General features: G+C 35.9%; 1 long non-coding RNA gene across 2 annotated transcripts; it reads right to left on the reverse strand.

Annotated features, from left to right (window-relative positions):
• Positions 7,802-21,707, reverse strand: LOC110266461. Of its 2 annotated transcripts, none has more exons than XR_002353868.1 (3): positions 21,605-21,699; positions 7,978-8,032; positions 7,802-7,889 (listed from the first exon to the last, which is right to left on the reverse strand). It is a non-coding gene; the product is annotated as an uncharacterized LOC110266461 (long non-coding RNA). The 2 variants fall into 2 exon arrangements; XR_002353867.1 differs by lacking the exons at positions 7,802-7,889; positions 7,978-8,032 and adding exons at positions 8,458-8,547; positions 8,636-8,690 and having other exon boundaries at positions 21,605-21,707.

Below are 23,786 nucleotides of genomic sequence, written 5' to 3' on the forward strand. Positions count from 1 at the left end.
TTTTTCGCTTTTTCGCCAATCTTTTATAGGGCAGTTTTACAGGTGAACCGGATCGGTTAACTGACCAATTTTCGATTAATCTAAGTGAAACGGTCGGTCCAGTCCGATTTTCAAAACTTTGATGACTGTCAACACGTGATTTACTTATGTAAATACATGGGTCGCGATTTCAAGGCTCTCTTGGGCCTAATCCAACTCATTTCTGAAGTATATGATGCAAGACTCAAGTAAGATCAAGGGGGAAGCATTAGGATAGCTTTAATGCCATGTTTTAGGTTAGAATTCTAGACCGAGAAACTCTCTCTTCTCTCTAGAAATTAGAGTTTTAGATTTAATTTTTTTCCTTAGTTTAGGTTTTGATTCTTATTCTAGTTCACTTCTCTTTATAGTTTCTTATTCTAGTACCTTAATTTTCTTAATTTTATTTGTTAATTTCTCTATTTTGCCACTTTTAATTTTATGAACTCTTGTTAATTTTGATTTTTTTTAATACAATTTGATGTTTTATGTTTTCTTGTTGTTTAATTGAGTTGCTATCATTGTCTTCTTACAATTATTAGTCTTAAATTTTATTAATTCTTGAAATTTTATGATATTTTTCTTTTATGCACCCCAAGTATTTGATAAAATACTTGGTTTAGCTTTAAAGTAGATTTTTACACTCTTAGCTTGGAATTGAAGATTTAGGTGACCTTGAGTCACTAATGTCCAAATTAATTGATAATTTAGAGATTTTAATTAATAATCTCATTTTCATTAATGAGTAAGACCTATGGATTGAGATTGATCAAGCCCGGTTGACTTATCTCACCATTAGAGGTTGACTAATTGGGTTCGCTCTTGTAATTATCATGTCGTAGCTAGATATATGAGAGTCGTTGATGTCCAATATTGATTGGTAATTTAGGATTGTTAGTTGTTCTTGTTTCCATTTACGAGTAAGACCTCGATTAAAACTGACTATGCCTATTTGACTTTCTCCCGATGTTGGAGATGACGAAGTAGAATTAACTCTAGGTAATCACCAAGTTTGTGGTCATTGACTTGAATAGGAAGCCTTGACTCTCAATTCTTACTAGGAATGTCTTTTTAGCATTTATCTTCCTTTAGTCATTATCTTTACTTTCTTGCAATTTATTTTCTTGTCCTTGCTCTTCAAACCCCTTATTCTCATAAGAGATAATACGCGCACCTTACTGCAATTCCTTTGAGAGATGATCCAAGATCTAATACTCTCGGTATTTTTATTGGTTTGACTTCGTGACAAACAAATAAAACTTTTATTCGGGTCATTTGTTGGTTTGGAACTATACTATCGACAAAGTAATTCTTTGTGAAAATTCTAAATTTACGTCTGGCCTGCATCAAGTTTTTGGTGTCATTGTTGGAGAATTACAATGTGTGCTTGTTATTGGTTATTGTTTATATGTTGATATTGTGAATAGTTTGCTTTTTGTTTGTTTGCTTATTTGTGTTAGTAGTTAGGATTTTGTTCTCTTTGTTTCTTAATATTTTTTTTGTTTTTCTTTTTTACTATGAATTCTCACCATTTTGACTATGAGTTTGGTTCTGACTATGTTGTAGGAAATAAAAATTTCAATGAGGATTTGCATCAAGGATTGAAAAATCAAAGGAAAAAAAATCTATCTAATGGATATTAGAGGAGAGATTGATAAAACCATATTTTATGGTGAATTTTGGGTTGAAAAGAAGGGAATTTATCAATTTAACTTGTATTTATTCATTGAAATAGCATAGTTTTGTGAATTTCTCCTAATTGTACTTAATGATTAAAAACATGCTTTTTAGGTCCTTGAATTGCTAAATTTAATTCGCGTATATTCATTTGATACCTTGATGTATTTGTTGAGTGATTTTAGACTTAGAAGACAAGGATGATTTGAAGAAATGAAGAAAAAGCTTGTAAAAGTAGAAAATTTATGAAGAAATGAAATTTTGAAAATCTGCCCATTTGTGCGTACGCATCTTTTGAAAAATTGCCAATTTGCGTGTACGCATCCCTCATGCGTACGCATGATTTGCAACACGTGATTTGCTTAAATAAACAGGTGGCTCGCGATTTCTGGTCCAATTTTGTCCCAATCCGACTCATTTCTGAAGCATTTGAAGGTAAGACTAAGGGAGGATCAACCAAGTAGTCATAGAATAGTTTAGAACCATATTTTAGGATAGAATTCTAGAGAAAGAAACTCTCTCTTCTCTCTAGAATTTTGGGTAGTTTTAAGTTAAATTTTCTTAAGGAAAAGTATAGGTAACCAACAACATTTTTGAACAATGTGTGAACAATATGAATTAATAGGGTTAAAATAGTAAATTAATCTTAAATTTAATTAGTAGCATTAAATTAAGATATGGTGTATTTTTATTTGATTGGTGGTTGTTCATGTTGTTCAAGATGGTCATTGTTTACCTAGCACTCCCCTTTTCTTAAATATAGATTTTACTTCTTGTTCTTGTATAGTTCTCTTTACATTTTCTTGTTCTATTGTCTCAGTTTGCCTAGTTTCTTTTGTTAGTTTTTTTATTTTGTCTATTTTAGTTTATCAATAATTATTGAATTTCACTTCCATTTAATACAATTTTATGTCTTCATGTCCTTTGATGTTTGCTTTAGTTGCTATTATTGTTTTATTATTTTGATAGTTTTAGATTTTATTATTCTTGCGAATTGTCATGTTTTACTTTTATGCATCCTAAGTGTTTGATAAAATGCTCCTTTTAGTTTTAGAGTAGATTTTTGTATCCATGGCTTGGGTCAGTAACTTGGGTGATCTTGAGTTACTAATGTCCAAGTTGATTGATAATTTGGAGATCTTAATTAGTCATATTTTCATTGACGCTAATTTTTTGCTAATTCAATCAGTAAGTTTATTCGGACTTATGGATTAGAATTAATTAAACTCATTTGACTTTCCTCCTTGATGGGGATGACAAAGTGGACTTGCTCTTTGTAATTATCATGTTGTGGTTAGTAATAAGGAAAGTGATCCTCAACTATCAACCCTTGTCAAGATCTTTTTACAATTGAATTTTCTTTTCATTTTCTCTATTTCTCACTATTTTCATGTTTTGGGGAGTGTGAGGGATTGAAATTGTGATTTTGATACTTTAGAAAAAACTCAAGCTCAAATTCTAGGATTTTTAACCCATGTTCATGTGGAATGAGGTAAGAAAACTCTTTCTCTCTATTTTTCTCTAATTTATGTAAAACCCTAGCATGAACGTTGTATAAATTGAATAAAATTAGATTAAATAGCATTTGTTAAAGCTTGGATTGGTGAGGAATTAACTTAGGCTTGGATTGGCCGAGGAGAAAGGCTCAAGAGGTTGGGACCGTCGTCAACTAAGGTACGGGTCTCGGTTTCAGATAATCGTTATGTAATGCTATGTGAAATTCTAGGCTAGTTGACATGAGGATATTGTTGGATTATTATTGTTGATGATGGTTTAATGAATTTGTTTTGTTTTGATTGTGGAAATTAGGATGGCCTATTGTTGAATTTTATGCTTGATTTGTATGTTTGCCTATTATTGAGAGTGAGTTTTGTAATGGTTAATTGCTTAAATTGTTGAGAATGAGATTGGTGATACTTAATTGCGAATTTATTGAGAATGGAACTTTGATGAATGCACATTTAAGCTTTCATTGATATTAGTTGGTAAATTGTGTAAGGAATGAGATAAGATTAATATTTGGTGAATTATTGAGTGAAGAGCTAGAAGAGACTAAGGGTGAAACTAGTATGATTTAGGCTTGAATTTAGCTAAGTTGATACATAATCGTTGCAAATTAGTAAAATTGGGGATTGCCTAAGTGGTGCAAAAAATTCTGCACTATGGAGGATTTTTTCCCAATTTTGGAGGACCATAACTTGGCATTTGGAACTAGAAAATTATGAATTTTTTGTACCTAAAGTTATGAATTTTTGAATTTTGGACGTCAATGCTAAAATTTTGCACAATATCAAATTTATGCTGGTGTGCGTGTGCATAGGGTGCTGTGTGCGCACTAATTAGAAGCAAAGGCATGTGTGTGCGAACAGAGCAGTGCATGCGCACGAAGACATTTTTTAAAAAACGCTAAATTTGAGTTGTTAAGCCTTTTTGGTAAGTCTGTACTCCCCTGTGACCTCCGTATGGAGTCTGAAAACCATTTTTAAGACCTTGAATGGATTGGGAATGGAATTAATGAACTTAAATTGAAATATTCCCCAAAAAACTTGTTAAAGAAAATATTAATGTTGTAGAGATGGTGGTTCATTCCGTCCACAATGAGGATGGTGCCATAGTCCTGCTCACGGATTGAGAATGATTATAAATGTGATTTTATAACTAAATTAGCAAGGATGAGAGTTTTGTCTCGCTTGCGTGATTGATGAGACACCTGCACCTGACAAGGATGGTGGTTTTGTCCCACTTGTTCAGTGCTACAGTGGAGATGTGGGGATGGTGGTTTGTCCTGTCCACATTCTTTTTGTTCGTAAGGGTGGCTGGGCATGCAACCCAGATTAGCTAGCCTCTAAGAGAAGGTGACATGATACTCTCCTTACAAGACCAGTTTATATATGCATGAGATATTTTTCTCTTGGGGATGCACGACAGAAAGACGATCTCCGGGTTAGCTATCGGATGTGTCAGGTCTGGCAGTTTAACCAACATGTGAGCTCACAGCGAGTAAGACAGGCATGAATCATGTGCATTTGTTTGCAATTATTTGGATGTGCATAATTACTTAGTTTGCCTATTTGATGATCTGTTTAACTGCTAACTATGCTACTTGCCATAATTGTTCTCTGATTGTAATTGTTTTGTATTAATTATTATTTGTGTTTGATCTCATTGAAAGACTTGAGACTGAAGTTGTGGTGATGAAGTGGGAATTGATGAAACTAGCGATATTTAAACTACTCATACCTTAGCAAGTTCACCCTGTACGGATTAGTTAAGACCCTAGGCTCGAATTCCTATTAAGTTTGGAGATCAAGATTGCCTAGAAGGTTCATGTTTCCTTATGTAGTCATTATTTGGAACTGTTACCCTACTACGAACATTCAGGTTCTAACCCGTTGTTGTTATCTTAATTTTAGATACAGATCGCAACGCACCTCGGTGAGAGTGCAGAATTCAGGCAAAAAGGATTACTTTTTGGGGATTTTATTTTGATACTAGAGTTTTCTCCCCCTTTTGCAGTTGTATTGTTTATGACTTTAATTCCTCTTAGAGGCCTTTTATTGGGGAGTTAGGTTTATTATTTTGTATTTTCTCTAGTGATGTAAAATTTTAGCTGGCCTTTCTTCGCAGGTCAAGACTAGCACCTATTGTGTATAAGCTCTAATATGTATTTTCTTAGTTGTTATATTCCAGCTTTTATATACGATGCTTATTGGCTTTAATACATGCATGTGTTGTAACGACTTACAATGTTCGAGTTTTCTTTATGGGCTCCTAGTTTTAATATTATCCTTCTATGATTATATATGTATCTCTAAGTCTAAGTGTAATAATGCTTCGCTACCATTGATTTGCGACTTAAGCATAAAGCTCTATGTGGTAAGGTGTTACATTATGGTATCATAGCAGTTTGTCCTTATAGAACCTGAAGGATGGACTAATTATGCTTCTGGACATACTCTGAGTTGTGTTTTTATGCTATTTAGGATAACTGTATGATAAATATAACATAACTGTTCATGAACATACTTTTAAGAATTCGAAGCACTAGACTCGATGTAACACCCTACCACATAGAGCTTTACGCTTAAGTCATAAAACATAGGTGGTGTGGTATTACGACCTCTAAAATAAAATGTATATATATAATAGCAGAAGAATTATAATATGCTAGGAGCCTTGAAGGATAGAGGAAATAAAAATTGCGAAATAAAAGCGCAACGCTCGAGAAATAAGTTAACTTGCGTGCTAAGGAAACCATAACTATTGAACATATGATAACAGAAGTAGGAATAGAGTGCCAAAGATACAAAATAACAAGCTCTTAACTCAGCCTGCGAAGTCAAGACTGGCCGGAGAATATTTACTATATACATACATATCCGAAACCCAAAAGTACATGTACACAGTCCTGCCTCTCCATAAACCTCTAAGAGGATAAAAAAAGAACAAATTATGCAGAGAGAAAGCTAAGTACATACATATACATCACTGTACAACAAAATAGCCTAGTAACCACTTCGCTTCAAGGGTCCAGACGCCTAACGAGATGCCTCTCAACCTGCATCTGAAAAACAACAACATAGTATGGGATGAGAACCAGAGGTTCTCAGTATGGTAAAGGTGCCACACACATAATATATAAGGTCCTGGGAATGCCAAAGGCAATCCTAGAATGCCGACACTCAGATTATAGAGCTTAAAGTATTAAACAGGAGCTATAAAAGGTGGTTTTCTAAGGATATTTAAGCCTAACTTAACTTAACCTTAAATCTAAATCCCATTCTGCCATTCCTCTATACCTCTAACTCTATCATGCATTTCACAAACAGATAAACAGATAAAGACAAGCACAAGAAGGTTACAAATACTGCAGGTAACAAATACACATTTAACATGTCAAGTACATTTAGGCACACCCAATTAAAGCATAAGCAAGTAATTCAAGTAATATGCATATGATGCATGCCTGTCCTATGGCTGATGAGGCTCATCTGTCGGTTATCCAGCCAACCCGACAAGTCTGAATTGTCCTTAGACTGTCCCCCGACGTGCATCCTCAAGAGTCTATGCATAGCTTTTTCTCAAATAATCAATATTGCTCAATGGGGGTAACATTTTCGGGAATTTATATAGTGCCCGGTCACACTTACGTCATATGGTCAACAGAGTATCGAGTTTTCAACCTAGTACACGTGGTGGCAAGCCACGGCACTTTATCCAGGGAATCTCGTATCTCAGATTATTCAAATTCATAAGCCATATAAATAATTCAATTATAATTCATCAACATCCACATCATTCTCAATCGCATCTCATTTATCATTATACGTTAATCATATTCAATCCTTATCCTTCATTATCACGTCTCCCATTCCGTCTATCAATAGTTCCAATTCAAAACATAATTCATTCTTTTCTAAATGAATCAAACTTAAAACATGCTCATTTTCTTAATAACTCTAAATCAAACCATATAACATTTGAATCTAAATCTTTTTAAATAATCTATAAGCAAAATCTCTAATTTTTATAAAATTTCGGCAGCATCTCCTCTAAAACTCGGACTTTGCCACCCTTTTCGGGTTCAAACCTGCATTCTTTTCAATTCAACATACCCTTCCTCATCATCATAACAATCACCACAATAAATCTACCTCAGATCAACAATTAAACTCATACAATATTCAAATCCAACAACCAAAATTCAATTAAGAATCATAGTTCACAAATCCTAGGCTTTTAACACAAAATACCTCATTATCACAACAACCTCCACAATAGTTATACCTCAAATCAATAACTCATAAAATCATTAGTTAATCAACAAGCACCAAACCAACCATGTTCATCAACAATAACATTCAACCATAATTCTCTCCAAATTAACATAACAACATTCACCATCCAAAATTAATAACTAAATTATCCAATAAACTTCAACCAAATATATTCATCGACAAATTACTAAACATTAAACATACACCTGCATTCCAACTTATCCTATGATCATCTAGTCTAAGTTTTCACAGAATATTATATATTAAATGCAAGAAACCTAAACCATACCTTAGCCGATTGCCAAGTATTATTCCAAGACAATTTTTCTAAAGAACACAGTCCTCAATACCTCAATTAATCAGCTTCCTCCAAGTTCCAGTATTCACAATTTCAACCTTCAATTATTTATTCACAACCTAATACACATTTATAACACATATATATCCAATTTAATACTCAAAGCTCAAATTCAATGAAATTAAAATAGAATTATCATATCCTCACCTTACCCAAGCTTCACATAAGTAAGAGTGAACGTTTTCTTCAAGCTAATTAGATCCTAAAACATCAGAAATCAAAGAAATTCAATTAAGAATCATAGTTAACAAATCCTAGGCTTTTAACACAAAATACCTCATTATCACAACAACCTCCACAATAGTTATAACTCAAATCAATAATTCACCAAATCATTAGTTAATCAACAAGCACCAAACTAACCATGTTCATCAACAATAACATTCAACCATAATTCTCTCCAAATTAACATAACAACATTCACCATCCAAAATTAATAACTAAATTATCCAATAAACTTCAACCAAATATATTCATCGACAAATCACTAAACATTAAACATACACCTGCATTCCAACTTATTCTATGGTCATCTAGTCTAAGTTTTCACAGAATATTATATACTAAATGCAAGAAACCTAAACCATACCTTAGCCGATTCCCAAGTATTATTCCAAGACAATTTTTCTAAAGAACACAGTCCTCAATACCTCAATTAATCAGCTTCCTCCAAGTTCCAGTATTCACAATTTCAAGCTTCAATTATTTATTCACAACCTAATACACATTTATAACACACATATATCCAATTTAATACTCAAAGCTCAAATTCAATGAAATTAAAATAGAATTATCGTATCCTCACCTTACCCAAGCTTCACATAAGTAAGGGTGAACGTTTTCTTCAAGCTAATTAGATCCTAAAACATCAGAAATCAAAGAAATTCAACCTTTCCTTCCTATATTTCGAAAATTGGGGAAAAAGTGTGGCTGAGAATATTCAAGGGCTTACCTATGAAATTGTTCCGGTAGAAATGTAGAGCTCGACGCGGTGGACGCGTGGTCACAAACGGTGCATCGATCAGAGCTCGGATCGGGAAGTTACGGCGCCTTGAACTTGGAACGAGGGTTCGAACCCTTTTCTTTTTCTCCCTGGACGCAAGCCTTCAGCATTCTGCTGAAAATGAAGAAGAAAAGAACGTGGGGTTTATTTTAAATGGCTGGTCCGGTTGGGCCCACGGCCCGGTTTGGGAGTAGTTCAACCGGTTCGGCCCGTTCGGTCAAATCTTAGACCGTTTTCCTCGAAATTAGTGTCAAAATTCGCGTTTCGATGAGCTCTATTCTAATTTAATATAATATTCACATTTCTAATATCCCTTATTAAGAACTAATTTACTGACTAATTATCTACTAATTTATCGGGGTTTACATCCTACCCATCTAACAAAGAATTTTTCCCTCAAAATTCAAATTTAGTTACCTGAAAAGAGATGTGAGTAGTCCTTTCGCATATCTGATTCAAGTTCCTAAGTGTGTTCTTTAATATTGGCTCGACTCCAAGCTACTTTTACCAATGATATTTCTTTCCCGCGTATTCGTTTAACGATGGCGTTAACAATTCTTACCGGAATTACTGGAAGTGTTAGATCTTCCCTCACTTGAATCGGTTCCGGTTCCAGAACATGACTTGCGTTAGGAGTATATCTCCGAAGCTGTGACACATGAAACACGTCGTGCAAATTCAAAAGATATAGTGATAAGGCAATCCTATAGGCTACCGGCCTAATTCTTTTTAGGATCTCAAACAGTCTAATATAATGAGATTCAGTTTCTTAGTCTTAATACCTCTTCCTACTCCAGTAGTTGGTGTAAATTTTCAAAAAAATATGCTCTCCTTCCTCAAATTCCAAAGGCTTTCTCCTCTGATCAACATAACTCTTCTGGCAGCTCTGGGCTATAAGCATTCGACTACGAATCTTCTTTATCTGTTTAGTAGTTTCAGCTATCATCTCAGACCCTAATAAACTCCTTTCTCCAGTTTCATACCAACACAACGGAGATTGACATTTCTACCATACAGAGCCTCATATGGAGCCATTCCAATGCTTGCATGATAGCTATTGTTATAAGCAAACTCTACTAATGGCATATACCGATCCCAGCTCGCCGGCTGGTTCAATACACAAGCCCTTAGCATATCTTCCAAGGTCTAAATAGTTCTCTCTGACTGACCATCTGTCTGAGGATGATACGTAGTACTCAAGCTTAACTAAGTCCTAAATGCACGTGGTGCGGTATTTTATAACCCATAAACTAATCGGCAAGTGCACCGGATCGTACCAAGTAATACCTCAGGTGAGTGAGGGTCGATCCCACGAGGATTGATGGATCAAGCAACAATGATTGATTGATTGGCTTAGTTAGACAAACAGAAAAGAGTATTTGAGCAATATAAAAGACATTAAACAATATAAAGAATATTGAAGGAAGGCGAGTAAATAAATTGGGAAGAAAATATGGAGAAGACAGTTAAGGTTTCAAAGTTATCTATTTTTCCAGATTACTTTTCTTACTAACTATTTTAATTATGTAGGATTTAATTTATGGCAAACTATATGTGACTAGACCCTAATTCCTTAGACCTTTCTAGTCTCCTCTAAAATTCATCAACTGCCAATTCCTTGGTCAATTAATTCCAATTAGAAGCTACATGATCAAATTTCAGTTTCCATGCCACAAAAATTCTAATTACCCAAAAATAAAAGGATTATATGTCACGTATCCCGTTAAATCCAGATAATTAAAATTTAGGAGAATATGTTTTCAAGCTGTTCAAGTAAAAAGCTTTTCTAAGTTTTACAAGAACTCAAATACAAAAAGGGTCATACTTCCATTCCACCCAAATTCATAAGATAAAGAGTGAAAACAATTCTTAAATTATAAATCCATGCATAAATTAAAATAGAAAAAGCAATAAAATCAATCCATACAAATAGACAGAGTTCCTCACCTTAACAGTGGAGGTTTAGTTGCTCATAGTTTAGAGAATAATAAGGATTGCAAATTGGAATGGAATAATGTTGAGCTGGAATCCCCCTATTTATATTTAATCCTAATAAATTTTTAAAATCTATCTTCTAAAACTAAAAATAATATCTTTTTCTAAAAATTAGGATTTGAATTTAAATTCGAATTAATTAACAAGTCTTCCGTTGATAGGTGGGGACCACTTGCTTTGCAGGATCCACGCCTAACTTGGTGATGGGCTGCACCTTACTTGGTGTGAATGAAGTGAGGAAAGGCGTGTTGGGCTTGATGGCTGCGCCTAACTTGATGGAGGCCTAATCCTTATGCATGCTTATTAATGTTTTGCGCCTAACTTGAGAAATCTCAAGTTAGGCGCAGCCTTGGCATCATGGTTGGAGAAGAAGTATAGACTATTATATATCGTTGGAAAGATCTGAAAGTTAGCTTTCCAACGCCACTATAATCACGTTCATTGGATCTTTATAGCTCGAGTAATTCAGGTTTGAGTGCAGAGAGGTCAGGGTTGACAGCATCATTCGCCTTCTTCTCTTTTTCTGTGGAAACTCCATCAAATCCAGCCAAATGCTACCTAAAATAAACAGAATTGCACACGACTCAAAGTAACATCCATAGTGGCTAAAAGATAATTAATTCTTGATTAAACTCAACAAATGAAATGCAAATTCACTAGGAAAAGATAGGAAAGATGCTCACGCATCACAACACCAAACTTGAATTATTGCTTGTCCTCAAGCAACCAAAACTAATATAGGCTTAGGATGTGAATTTGCATGAGAATGAGAGTTCGATTAAGCTCATGTCTCTTCTTAAAGTGGGGTTTACAATTGCAATCTTGAATAGTTTTGGCATCTCACTCTCCTTTGAATCGGAAGGATGTCACTGTCATTCGGAATTAGAATCCGGATAATATTATGAATTCTCTGATCTTTTATAACTTAATTTAACCCTTGAACACAACAATTTTTCTTTGATTTTTTTCTTTGGTGCTTTGCACCTTGAGCCTTGCCGTGACTTTAAATATTTTGTCTCAAACTTCACTTGACACAGAAACACCACAAGCACTTAACTAGGAAACTCTCTTTGAGTTTTGGTATATACATTTTTTTAGTCACTCCCAGACAGTGGTGCTCAAAGCCTTTGGCATACTCTGTTAAATGTAATTGATCTCGACTCTAAATGTTTTGTCTCAAGGATTACTTGACACAAGAACACCACAAGCATGTGACTAGGGAAACAACTCTTTGAGCTTTTAATCATGTCTGACCTCCCTAGTCATTGATGCTCAGAGCCTTAGACCTTACTTTTATTTTTCTTTTGCTGTTTCTTTTGCTTCAAGGATTAAACTTTCATTAATTTCAAAGAAGTCATAATAGTTCTCTAAATTCCTGTTCCTTATACATCAACATTCTTTGATTCAAATTTAACTATGCATTGTTCATATCATTCATTCAGAATTACAATTAATACCACCACATTTAATTAAATAAGACTACTCTTAAAATTAACTCAATTTCTCATGCATTACACCCCCTTTTCTTCTTTCTTTATTTTTTTTATTTCAAGCTCAATGGGTAATACATAAGGCATCTTTTAGAATTAAAGCAAATTAACAGAAAACTAAACTAGAATATAGGAATCTAACTAATAAAGGATCATGCAATAAACAAAGCAAAATAGCAGAAAACCAGAACATAACATAGTAAAGCGGAAAGGAATAAAAAATGAAAGGAACTCAACCACCTTAGTTATCCTAGCAGTTGTTTTATTCTTCAGGTTGTGTTCCTCCGTGAAGATGATTCACCTCCCTTTGGTGCCATTAAAAATAAACAGAAAACTCATAAGCGAAGCGTTAACACCAAACTTAAAGGTTTGCTTGTCCTCAAGCGAAGAAAATCTGAAAACAGGAAGGGACATAAAAAGTGCACGGAGGAAAAACAAAAATTAATACAAAAAAGGAAAATGATAAAAGAATAAAAAAAAGTTAAAATAAAGAATATATATATATATATTTGTTTTTTTTTGAATTTTTATATTGTATTTTTTTATGTTTTTGCTTTTTTTTTTCTATATTTTTTTTAATTTAATTATCCGGTTCCTGTTCTGAAATAGCTGCATGATCAGAAAATTAGTAAGAACTCAATCAAAATCAAATAAGGAAGAAAACTACTACTACAAAAAAAATAGCTAAGGATACAAAATTATCGGGTTGCCTCCTGACAAGCGCTTCTTTAACGTCACTAGCTTGACGGTCAGCTCCTCTAAGGAGGAGGATCATAGGGGCTCAGCTCCTCACCCCTTACTTTGAATTTCTTTCCTGTGTCTCCATAAATTAGCTCAATATGCTCCAGAGAGAGGATTCTGTTTACTGTATAGATCTACACTGGATTCTTAGTCAACACCACCTTCATTCCTGTGGAAAAACCTTCAGTGGGGATCTTTTTGTTTCTCCATCCCCTGGGTACTTTTTTCTTTTTGGGAACCTCCTCCTTGGTGGATGATGCATTCCCAACACCAAACTTAGGTTTGATGTCAGGAGGAATTTTATTGATTGTCACCAAAGGAGGTTTGAGCTGCAATTTCTGCTGTGCATCATCAGGGGTTCTTGAAGGTTTGGATCAATAAGCTCAGTCTGCATGCACCTCTCTTCTTCACCTGTTGAATGTACATCTTTGAAGATGTGAAAGACTAGTTGCTCATCATGCACTCTAAGCACTAATTCACCCACTTCTACACCAATCAGAGCTCTTTCAGTGGCTAGGAATGGTTTTTCTAGAATTATAGAGGCATTCTCATCCTCCCCTGTGTCAAGAATTACAAAATCTGCTGGGAGGAAGGACTTACTCACTTTGACCAAAATATTCTCCACCAATCTGTATACAGGCTTCATGGATTTGTCTGCCATCTGTAATGCTATCTTTGTGGGTTGTGCCTCTTGGATTTGCAGCTTCTTTATCACAGATAAGGGCATTAGATTTATGCTTGCCCCCAGATCACATAAGGCTTTCTCAAAGGTTGTGCTCCCAATGGTGCATGGAATTTGAAAGCTCCCTGGATCTGGCATCTTCCTTGGCAAGTTATTCTGAATGATGGCACTACATTCTTTAGTCACGACCACTGTCTCATCTCCCTTTAAAGGCTTCTTCTTTGACAACAGCTCCTTCATGAACTTGACATAGAGAGGCATTTGCTCCAAAACCTCAACAAAAGGAATATTGATTTGCAACTTTCTGAAGACTTCCAAGAACTTTGAAAACTGCTTGTCCTTGGTCTCCTTTTGAAGCCTCTGAGGATATGGCATTTGAGGCTTGTACTCAGGAGCCTTTGGTAATGTAGGATAAGTGTCAAGAGAGTTTGGGAATGGGTTGTCTGCACGCTTTGGAGGGACATGCTATACTTCTTCCTTCTTCTTCTCCAGAGCTTCTTTTTCAATGGGCTCCTCACTAACTTGTGCTTCCATACTTGCCACTTTTCCATTTATCAAGGTGATAGCCTTGCATTCCTCTCTTGAATTTGGAATTGTGTTACCAGGAAGGCTATTAGTGGTCCTCTGATCAATTTCATTAACTTTTGTGACTATTTAACCCATCTGAATCTCCAAATTCTTGATTGATGCTCTGGTTTCCTGCACAAAACTCTTCATCATCTCCCAATTAGAATCTTTTTAGGATTTAGAGTTTGCCTGCTGAGGTGATTGTTGCTGCTGAGACTGAAATTGGTGGTTATTGTAATTGTTCTATTGGAAGCCGCCCTGAGAATTATTGTTGAAGTTCTGAGGTCTCTGAGGTTGGTCACTCCACCCAAAATTTGGGTGATTTCTCCACCCTTGATTGTAGGTTTGAGAATAGGGATCATTATTGGGATTTCTAGGAGCACTCCCCATGTAATTGACCTGTTCAGAAGGGGATTGAGTATAATCATAATTATTATTTTGCACAAAATTACCTGCCATGTCATAGGAGGCCTCTTGAGGTGGATTTTGGGTGTTGATAGCTGAGACTTGCATGCCACTCATCTGCTGAGTAAGTAGATTTATTTGCTGAGACATAAGCTTGTTCTGAGCAAGAAGAGCATTAACAGCTTCTACTTCCAGCACGCCTCTCTTCTGAGAGGTCTCAGAGTTCACAGGATTCCTGTTAGATGAGTACAAATATTGGTTGCTAGCAACCAATTTAATTAGCTCAATAGTCTCCTCTGGTGTCTTCTTCTTGTGTAATGAACCGCCTGCAAAAGTATCTAAGCTCATCTTGGACATCTCACCCAAGCCTTCATAAAAGATATCTAGTTGGGTCCATTTGGAGAACATGTCCGGAGGGCATTGCCTAGTCAGTAGCTTGTATCTCTCCCAAGCTTCATAAAGAGTTTCACCCTCCTTCTGCCTGAAGGTCTGAACCTCCAACCTAAGCTTAGTCAGCTTCTTTGGTGGGAAAAACTTAGTAAGAAACTCAGTAACAACTTTTTTCCAAGTATTCAAACTCTCCTTAGGTTGGGAATCTAGCCATAGCTTTGCTTTATCCCTCAGAGCAAACGGAAAAAGCATGAGTTTGTACACCTCTGGGTTCACTCTATTTGTCTTCACAGTATCACAAATCTGCAGAAAATCAGATATAAACTGATTTGGATCTTCATGAGGAAGCCCATGATACTGGTAGTTCTGTTGCACCAGGGTGACCAATTGTGGCTTCAACTCAAAGTTGTTTGCAGCTATAGGAGGCACCACAATGCTTTTTCCATAAAGATCCGCAGTAGGGGCAGAATAAGAGCCAAGCACTCTCCTTTGTTGCTCATCCCCATTCGAATTTGTCACATTAGCATTAATAGCATTATTATTATCCATAGTGGACTCTACAGCCTTGTAAAGTCTTGCTTGTTACAAACGCTGCCTGAAAGTTCTTTCAGGTTCAGGATCAAAGTCTAAGAGATGTTCTTTGTCTCTGTTGCTGCGCATAAACAAATAGAAGACAAGAAAAGATGAGACTCTCTACGTCAGAGTGCAGAGAAGTCCCTGTGAGATAACCTGTGTAAAATAACAAAATAAAATTAAAATGGCTAATCTAAAAAATCAAGCAACTAATAGTTGTTAATCACAGTCAATCCCCGGCAACGGCGCCAAAAACTTGGTGCGGTATTTTATAACCCATAAACTAACCGGCAAGTGCACCGGGTCGTACCAAGTAATATCTCAGGTGAGTAAGGGTGGATCCCACGAGAAGTGATAGATCAAGCAACAATGATTATTGATTGGCTTAGTTAGACAAACAGAAAAAAGTGTATGAGAAATATAAAAGACATTAAACAATATAAAGAATATTGAAGGAAGGCGAGTAAATAAATTGGGAAGAAATATGGAGAAGATAGTTAAGGTTTCAGAGTTATCTATTTTTCCAGATTACTTTTCTTACTAACTATTTTAATTATGTAGGATTTAATTTATGGCAAACTATATGTGACTAGACCCTAATTCCTTAGACCTTTCTAGTCTCCTCTAAAATTCATCAACTGCCAATTCCTTGGTCAATTAATTCCAATTAGAAGCTACATGATCAAATTCCAGTTTACATGCCACAAAAACTCTAATTACCCAAAAATAAAAGGATTATATGTCACATATCCCGTTAAATCCAGATAATTAAAATTTAGGAAAATATGTTTTCAAGCTGTTGTTCAAGTAAAGAGCTTTTCCAAGTTTTACAAGAACTCAAATAGAAAAAGGGTCACACTTCCGTTCAACCTAAATTCATAAGATAAAGAGCGAAAACAATTCTTAAATTATAAATCCATGCATAACTTAAAATAGAAAAAGCAATAAAATCAATCCATACAAATAGACAGAGCTCCTAACCTTAACAGTGGAGGTTTAGTTGCTCATGGTTCAGAGAATAATAAGGATTGCAAATTGGAATGGAATAATGTTGTGTTGAGATGGAATGACATGTTAACTAATTCCAACCCCTTTTATATCTAATCCTAATAAATTTAAAATCTATCTTCTAAAACTAAAATAATATCTTTTCCTAAAAATAATAATATTTGAATTTAAATTTGAATTAATTAAGAAGCTCCAATCCCTCTTATATCTAATCCTAATAAATTTAAAATCTATTTTCTAAAACTAAAAATAATATCTTTTCTTAAAAATTAGGATTTGAATTTAAATTCGAATTAATTAACAAGTCTTCCGTTGATGGGTGGGGACCACTTGCTTTGCAGGATCCACGCCTAACTTGGTGATGGGCTATGCCTTAGCTGGTGTGAATGAAGTGAGGAAAGGCGTGTTGGGCTTGATGGCTACGCCTAACTTGATGGAGGCCTAATCCTTATGCATGCTTATTAATGTTTTGCGCCTAACTTGAGAAATCTCAAGTTAGGCAGCCTTGGCAGCGTGGTTGGAGAAGAAGTATGGACTATTATATATCGTTGGAAAGCTCTAAAAGTTAGCTTTCCAACGCCACTAGAATCAAGTTCATTAGACCTCTGTAGCTCGATTTATTCAGGTTTGAGTGCAGAGAGGTCAGGGTTGACAGCATCATTCGCCTTCTTTTCCTTTTCTGCGGAAACTCCATCAAATCTAGCCAAATGCTACCTAAAATAAACAGAATTGCACACGACTCAAAGTAACATCCATAGTGGCTAAAAGATAATTAATTGTTGATTAAACTCAACAAATAAAATACAAATTCACTAGGAAAAGATAGGGAAGATGCTCACGCATCAGCACGCTGAAAAGCTCCCCAAAACCTTGATGTAAAACGGGAATCTCTGTCAGATATAATGGTAGAAGGAACGCCATGTAACCTGACAATCTCTTTGATATATATTCGAGCCAATTCCTCCATTGTGCAACTTATTCGGATAGGAAGAAAATGAGCTGATTTCGTCAGTTGATCTACAACTACCCAAATAGCGTCACAACCTGATCGGGTTCTAGGCAAACCTATCACAAAATCCATTGCGATACTCTCCCATTTCCATTGTGGAATATCCAAAGGCTGAAGGGTCCCTGATGGTCTCTGATGCTCAATCTTAACTTTTTGACACGTTAAACATTTAGATACATGCAGTGCCACATCATTCTTCATACCTGGCCACCAGAACATCGCTTTCAGATCTTGGTACATTTTAGTACTCCCCGAGTGAATTGAGAATCCACTCTTATGAGCTTCCTTCAAAATACTCTGTCACAGGTCTCCGATATCTGGCACAATAATCCGGTTCTTGAACCTCCACAATCCATCCTGTCCTTCTGACAATCTCCATTGTTTTCCTTATTCAACTGCTGGTAATACCTTACGTAACGCTTCACTATCTTGATGAGCTTTCAGAAGTTCTGATTTAAAATCACTTAAAATCTGCAACTGACTCAAACACAAAATTCCAGATTCTTCTCTAACTCCCAAATTCAAACCTTGAAATGCCCTCAGTAACTCTTCCTCCTGTAGCATCATCCAAGCTGCATATAAAGACTTCCGACTCAAGGCGTCTGCCACAACGTTTGCTTTTCCTAGATGATAATTCAATTCAAAATCATAATCTTTCAGAAGCTCCATCCACCTTCTCTAACGCATATTCAACTCTTTCTGCTAAAAAAGATACTTCAAACTCTTATGGTCTGAGAAAACATGAAACTTAACGCCATAGAGGTAGTGCCTCCAAATATTTAAAGCAAACACAACAGCAGTAAGTTCCAAATCATGTGTCAGATAGTTTATTTCATGCGGTCTTAATTGCCGTGAGGCGTATGCTACAACATTCTGGTGCTGCATTAGAACGCACCCCAAGCCCTTCAGCGATGCATCACAGTATACTTCAAATGGTTCACTTGGTTCAGGCAATACCAACACGGGTGCAGTAGTCAACCTGTGCTTCATACTTCGGAGTCCAGATAAAAGGCGTATCCTTCCTAGTCAGTTTAGTTAAAGGTAAGGCGAGCTCTGAAAATCCCTTAATGAATCTGCAATAATATCCCGCCAAACCTAGAAAACTCCTGATCTCTGTCACTGAAGTTGGTCGCTCCTAATTCATCACTGCTTCCACCTTAGCAAGATCCACAGCTATCCCCTGCTTACTCACCACGTGGCCGAGAAACTTCAGTTCACTCTTCCAGAACTCACATTTAGATAACTTAGCATATAACTTCCTGTTTCTCAGAATTTGCAGCACAGTTCGCAAGTGATCAGCATGTTCCTATTCAGACTTAGAATAAACAAGAATATCATCAATGAAGACAATAACAAACTTGTCCAGATACGGTCGGAAAATCATGTTCATATAATCCATAAATACTGCCGGGGCATTAGTTAACCCAAAAGACATTACTGTATACTCATAATGACCATAACGCGTCTTGAAAGCAGTTTTCGGAATATCCTCGTCTCTAACCCTTATCTGATGATAACCAGATCGCAGATCAATCCTAGAAAATATACCGGCACCCTGTAACTGATCCATTAGATCGTCAATTCTAGGCAACGGATATTTATTCTTCACAGTGATCTTGTTCAATTGTCGATAGTCGACACACAACCATATACTCCCATCCTTCTTCTTTACCAGTAACATTGGCGCTCCCCACGGAAAAACACTTGGTCGGATAAAATGCTTACCCAATAGATCTTCCAACTAAGCTTTCAGTTCAGCCATTTCTAAAGATGACATCCTATAAGGAGTAATCGAAATTGGACCGGCTCCCAGCACCAACTCAATTGCGAATTCCACTTCCCGGTTAGGTGGAAATTCATTATATCATCCGGAAACACATCTGGAAATTCACATAAAACTGGAATCTGCTGTAAACTCTGATCATCACCTGATACTCCCGCAGTTAATAACATAATACCTTGACATTCAGTTCCAGAATAGTTTACTATCATGGAATTCAAATAGTAACTATTCACCACAACCAGTGCTTCTGACCCTTTCGGCATAAACTGTATTGACTTTTCAGAACAATCAAGCAAAACATGATTCTTAGATGACCAACCTCCTGGTTATCACAGCACCATCTGGTTGCAGGATACGTCGTGTTCCCTACCATCAATACTGAGCTTCACCTTGCAACTGATAAGTTCCAAACTCAACCCATTGCTCTTCAGGAACCTGTTGTGCCTGTAACGCCCTTTCCACAGCCTGAATCTAATTATCTGCATTAGTGGGATTAAAGTATTAAATAGGAGCCATAAAAGGTGGTTTTCTAAGGATATTTAAGCCTAACTTAACTTAACCTTAAATCTAAATCCCATTCTGCCTTTCCTCCATACCTCCAACTCCATCATGCATTTCACAGACAGATAAACAGATAAAGGCAAGCACAAGAAGGTTACAAATACAGCAGGTAACAAATACACATTTAACATGGCAAGTACATTTAGGCACACCCAATTAAAGCACAAGAAAGTAATTCAAGTAATATGCATATGATGCATGCCTGTCCTATGGATGATGAGGCTCATCTGTCAGTTATCCAGCCAACCTGACAAGTCTGAATTGTCCTTAGACTATCCCCCGATGTGCATCTCCAAGAGTCTATGCATAGCTTTTTCTCAAATAATCAATATTGCTTAATGGGGGTAACATTCCCGGGAATTTATATAGTGCCCGGTCACATTTACGTCGTAGGGTCAACAGAGTATCGAGTTTTCAACCTGGTACACATGGTGGCAAGCCACGGCACTTTATCCAGGGAATCTCGTATCTCAGATTATTCAAATTCATAAGCCATATAAATAATTCAATTATAATTCATCAACATCCACATCATTCTCAATCGCATCTCATTTATCATTATACGTCAATCATATTCAATCCTTATCCTTCATTATCACATCTCTCATTCCGTCCATCAATAGTTCCAATTCAAAACATAATTCATATAAGCAAAATCTCTAATTTTTATAAAATTTCGGCAGCATCTCCTCTAAAACTCGGACTTTGCCACCCTTTTCGGGTCCAAACCTGCATTCTTTTCAATTCAACATACCCTTCCTCATCATCGTAACAATCACCACAATAAATCTACCTCAGATCAACAATTAAACTCATACAATATTCAAATCCAACAACTAAAATTCAATTAAGACTCATAGTTCACAAATCCTAGGCTTTTAACACAAAATACCTCATTATCACAACAACCTCCACAATAGTTATACCTCAAATCAATAATTCACCAAATCATTAGTTAATCAACAAGAACCAAACCAACCATGTTCATCAACAATAACATTCAACCATAATTCTCTCCAAATTAACATAACAACATTCACCATCCAAAATTAATAACTAATTATCCAATAAACTTCAACCAAATATATTCATTGACAAATCACTAAACATTAAACATACACCTGCATTCCAACTTATCCTATGGTCATCTAGCCTAAGTTTTCACATAATATTATATATTAAATGCCAGAAACCTAAACCATACCTTAGCCGATTCCCAAGTATTATTCCAAGACAATTTTTCTAAAGAATACAGTCCTCAAGACCTCAATTAATCAGCTTCCTCCAAGTTTCAGTATTCACAATTTCAAACTCCAATTATTTATTCACAACCTAATACACATTTATAACACATATATATCCAATTTAATACTCAAAGCTCAAATTCAATGAAATTAAAATAGAATTATTGTATCCTCACCTTACCCAAGCTTCACATAAGTAAGGGTGAACGTTTCCCTCAAACTAATTAGATCCTAAAACATCATAAATCAAAGAAATTCAACATTTTCTTTCTATATTTTGAAAATTGGGGAAAAAGTGTGGCTGAGAATATTCAAGGGCTTACCTATGAAATTGTTCCGGTAAAAATGTAGAGCTCAACCCGGTGGACGCGTGGTCGCAAACGGTGCGGCAATCGGAGCTCGGATCGGGAAGTTACGGCGCCTTGAACTTGGAACGAGGGTTTGGACCTTTTTCTTCTTCTCCCTGGACGCAAACCTTCAGCGTTCTGCTGAAAATGAAGAAGAAAATAATGTGGGGTTTATTTTAAATGGCTGGCTCAGTTGGGCCCACAGCCCGGTTTGGGCTTGTTCAACCGGTTCGGCCCGTTCGGTCAAATCTTGGATCATTTTTCTCGAAATTAGTGTCAAAATTCTCGTTTTGATGAGCTCTATTCTAATTTAATAAAATATTCACATTTCTAATATCCCTTATTAAAAACTAATTTACTGACTAATTATCTACTAATTTATCGGGGTTTACGCTTGAGATATTGAGGCTAGTCACTTTAGTATCAACTGTTTGGTGTGAATAGGACCCAAATAGCGTCTCCTAAACGTGGACGAGATTGAGGATGAGAACAGAGAGGTAATTGATGCGTGAGCATCTTATACCCCTTTTTCATAGCATTTTCTAGTTGTTTTTAGTTAGATTTTATTAATTTTTACCATGTTTTAGTGAAAAATTCATCTTTAAATACTACTTTGAGTTTTGTGTTATTTTTATGATTTTAGATGAATTTTGGGTGAGTTTGACAGAATCTTGTTCAGAGACGAGGAAAGGATAGTAGATGTTGTCAATCCTGACCTCCGTGCACTCTAATGAGTATATCTTGAGCTATAGAAGTCCAATTGGCGTTATTTTAATGGAATTGGAAAGCTAACTTCCAGAGCTTTCCAACAATATATAATAGTCTATACTTCTCTTCCAGTATAACTGCCAAAACTGGCATTAAATTCCAAGCTTGAGCGTTTAACGCCCAAGAAGGACCAACCTCCCAAGTTGAACACCCAAAATTGGCATTCAACGCCACCCAGGGAGCAAAAACTAGCGAATTCACCCTCCTCTCCAAGTTCAATGCCCAGAATTCAAGTTGAATGCCAAGCATCAGCCCAAACACTCACCAAGTGGGTCCCAAAGTGAATTTTAGCACTCCTTAGGCTTTTCTTATCTTATTTTTGTAATTCTTAAATCAAAATAACAGGTTTTAGGCTTAGCATTTACTATTTAAAGAGGAGATCACTTAGGTTTAAGGGTATCACAGAGCACGCCTTCGAAGATCTTATTCTTTGCGTTTTACTTTGTTTTCTCTGTAAAGTATGAGTAACTAAACCTCCTGGTTAAGGTTAGGAGCTCTGCTTATTCCTATGGATTAATATCATTACTTTTCGATTTTAATATATGTTTGATTCCTTTCTATGACGTATCTTCGTTCTTCATCTTATGAATCTGGGGTGAAACGGAAGTATGACCATTTTTTCTACATGAGTTCTTACGAGTCCCTGACCGGATAGTATTGAGCTACAGCTTGAAAATACATCTCCTAAACTGCGAATTATCTGTATTAATTGGGGTATGTGATATGAAATCCTGTTAGCTTTCTGTAATTAAGATTTTTGTGGTATAAACTAGAATACTACGCTTCATTCTCTAATCCAAAATATCTTACCTTGTCTATGGCACTTTATGTAGGATCAGGGGAGAGTGAATTGCACTGAGCTTTACCCTCATTCGAATCGAATGACCACTGACCCTGGCTTTTGATGAGAATCAGAGGAGATTAAATTGCCAAGGAATTGGAGTTTAATCACTTATAGTTTATCATAGAATGAATCATTCATTGTTAATTTAGGCAGTAAGAAGTATTAATCTAGAAAGATAAGTATCTCCGAAGCCTTAACTTGTTTTCTCATTATTGTTTCTACACCAATTCTTTACTACTTTCTTTATTATTTTGTTTCATACGCCTACAACAATAACAACTCTCTTTTCTGTTTGCCTGACTAAGCCCAGCAAGATAACTATTGCTTGCTCAATCCAACAATCCTCCTGGGATCGACCATCACTCACCTGAGGTATTACTTGGACGACCCAGGTGCACTTGCCGATGAAGTTGTGTGAGTTCAAATTTCACACACCAAGTTTTTGGCGCCGTTTTTGGGGATTGTTCGTGATTAACAAACTACCAGTTATCTTGTTGCTTAGATCAGGTTTTTTGACTTGTTTTTGTTTAATTATTGTTCTTCCTG

Source organism: Arachis ipaensis, chromosome B09, assembly GCF_000816755.2.
Source record: "Arachis ipaensis cultivar K30076 chromosome B09, Araip1.1, whole genome shotgun sequence".
NCBI classification, from domain to species: Eukaryota; Viridiplantae; Streptophyta; class Magnoliopsida; order Fabales; family Fabaceae; genus Arachis; species Arachis ipaensis.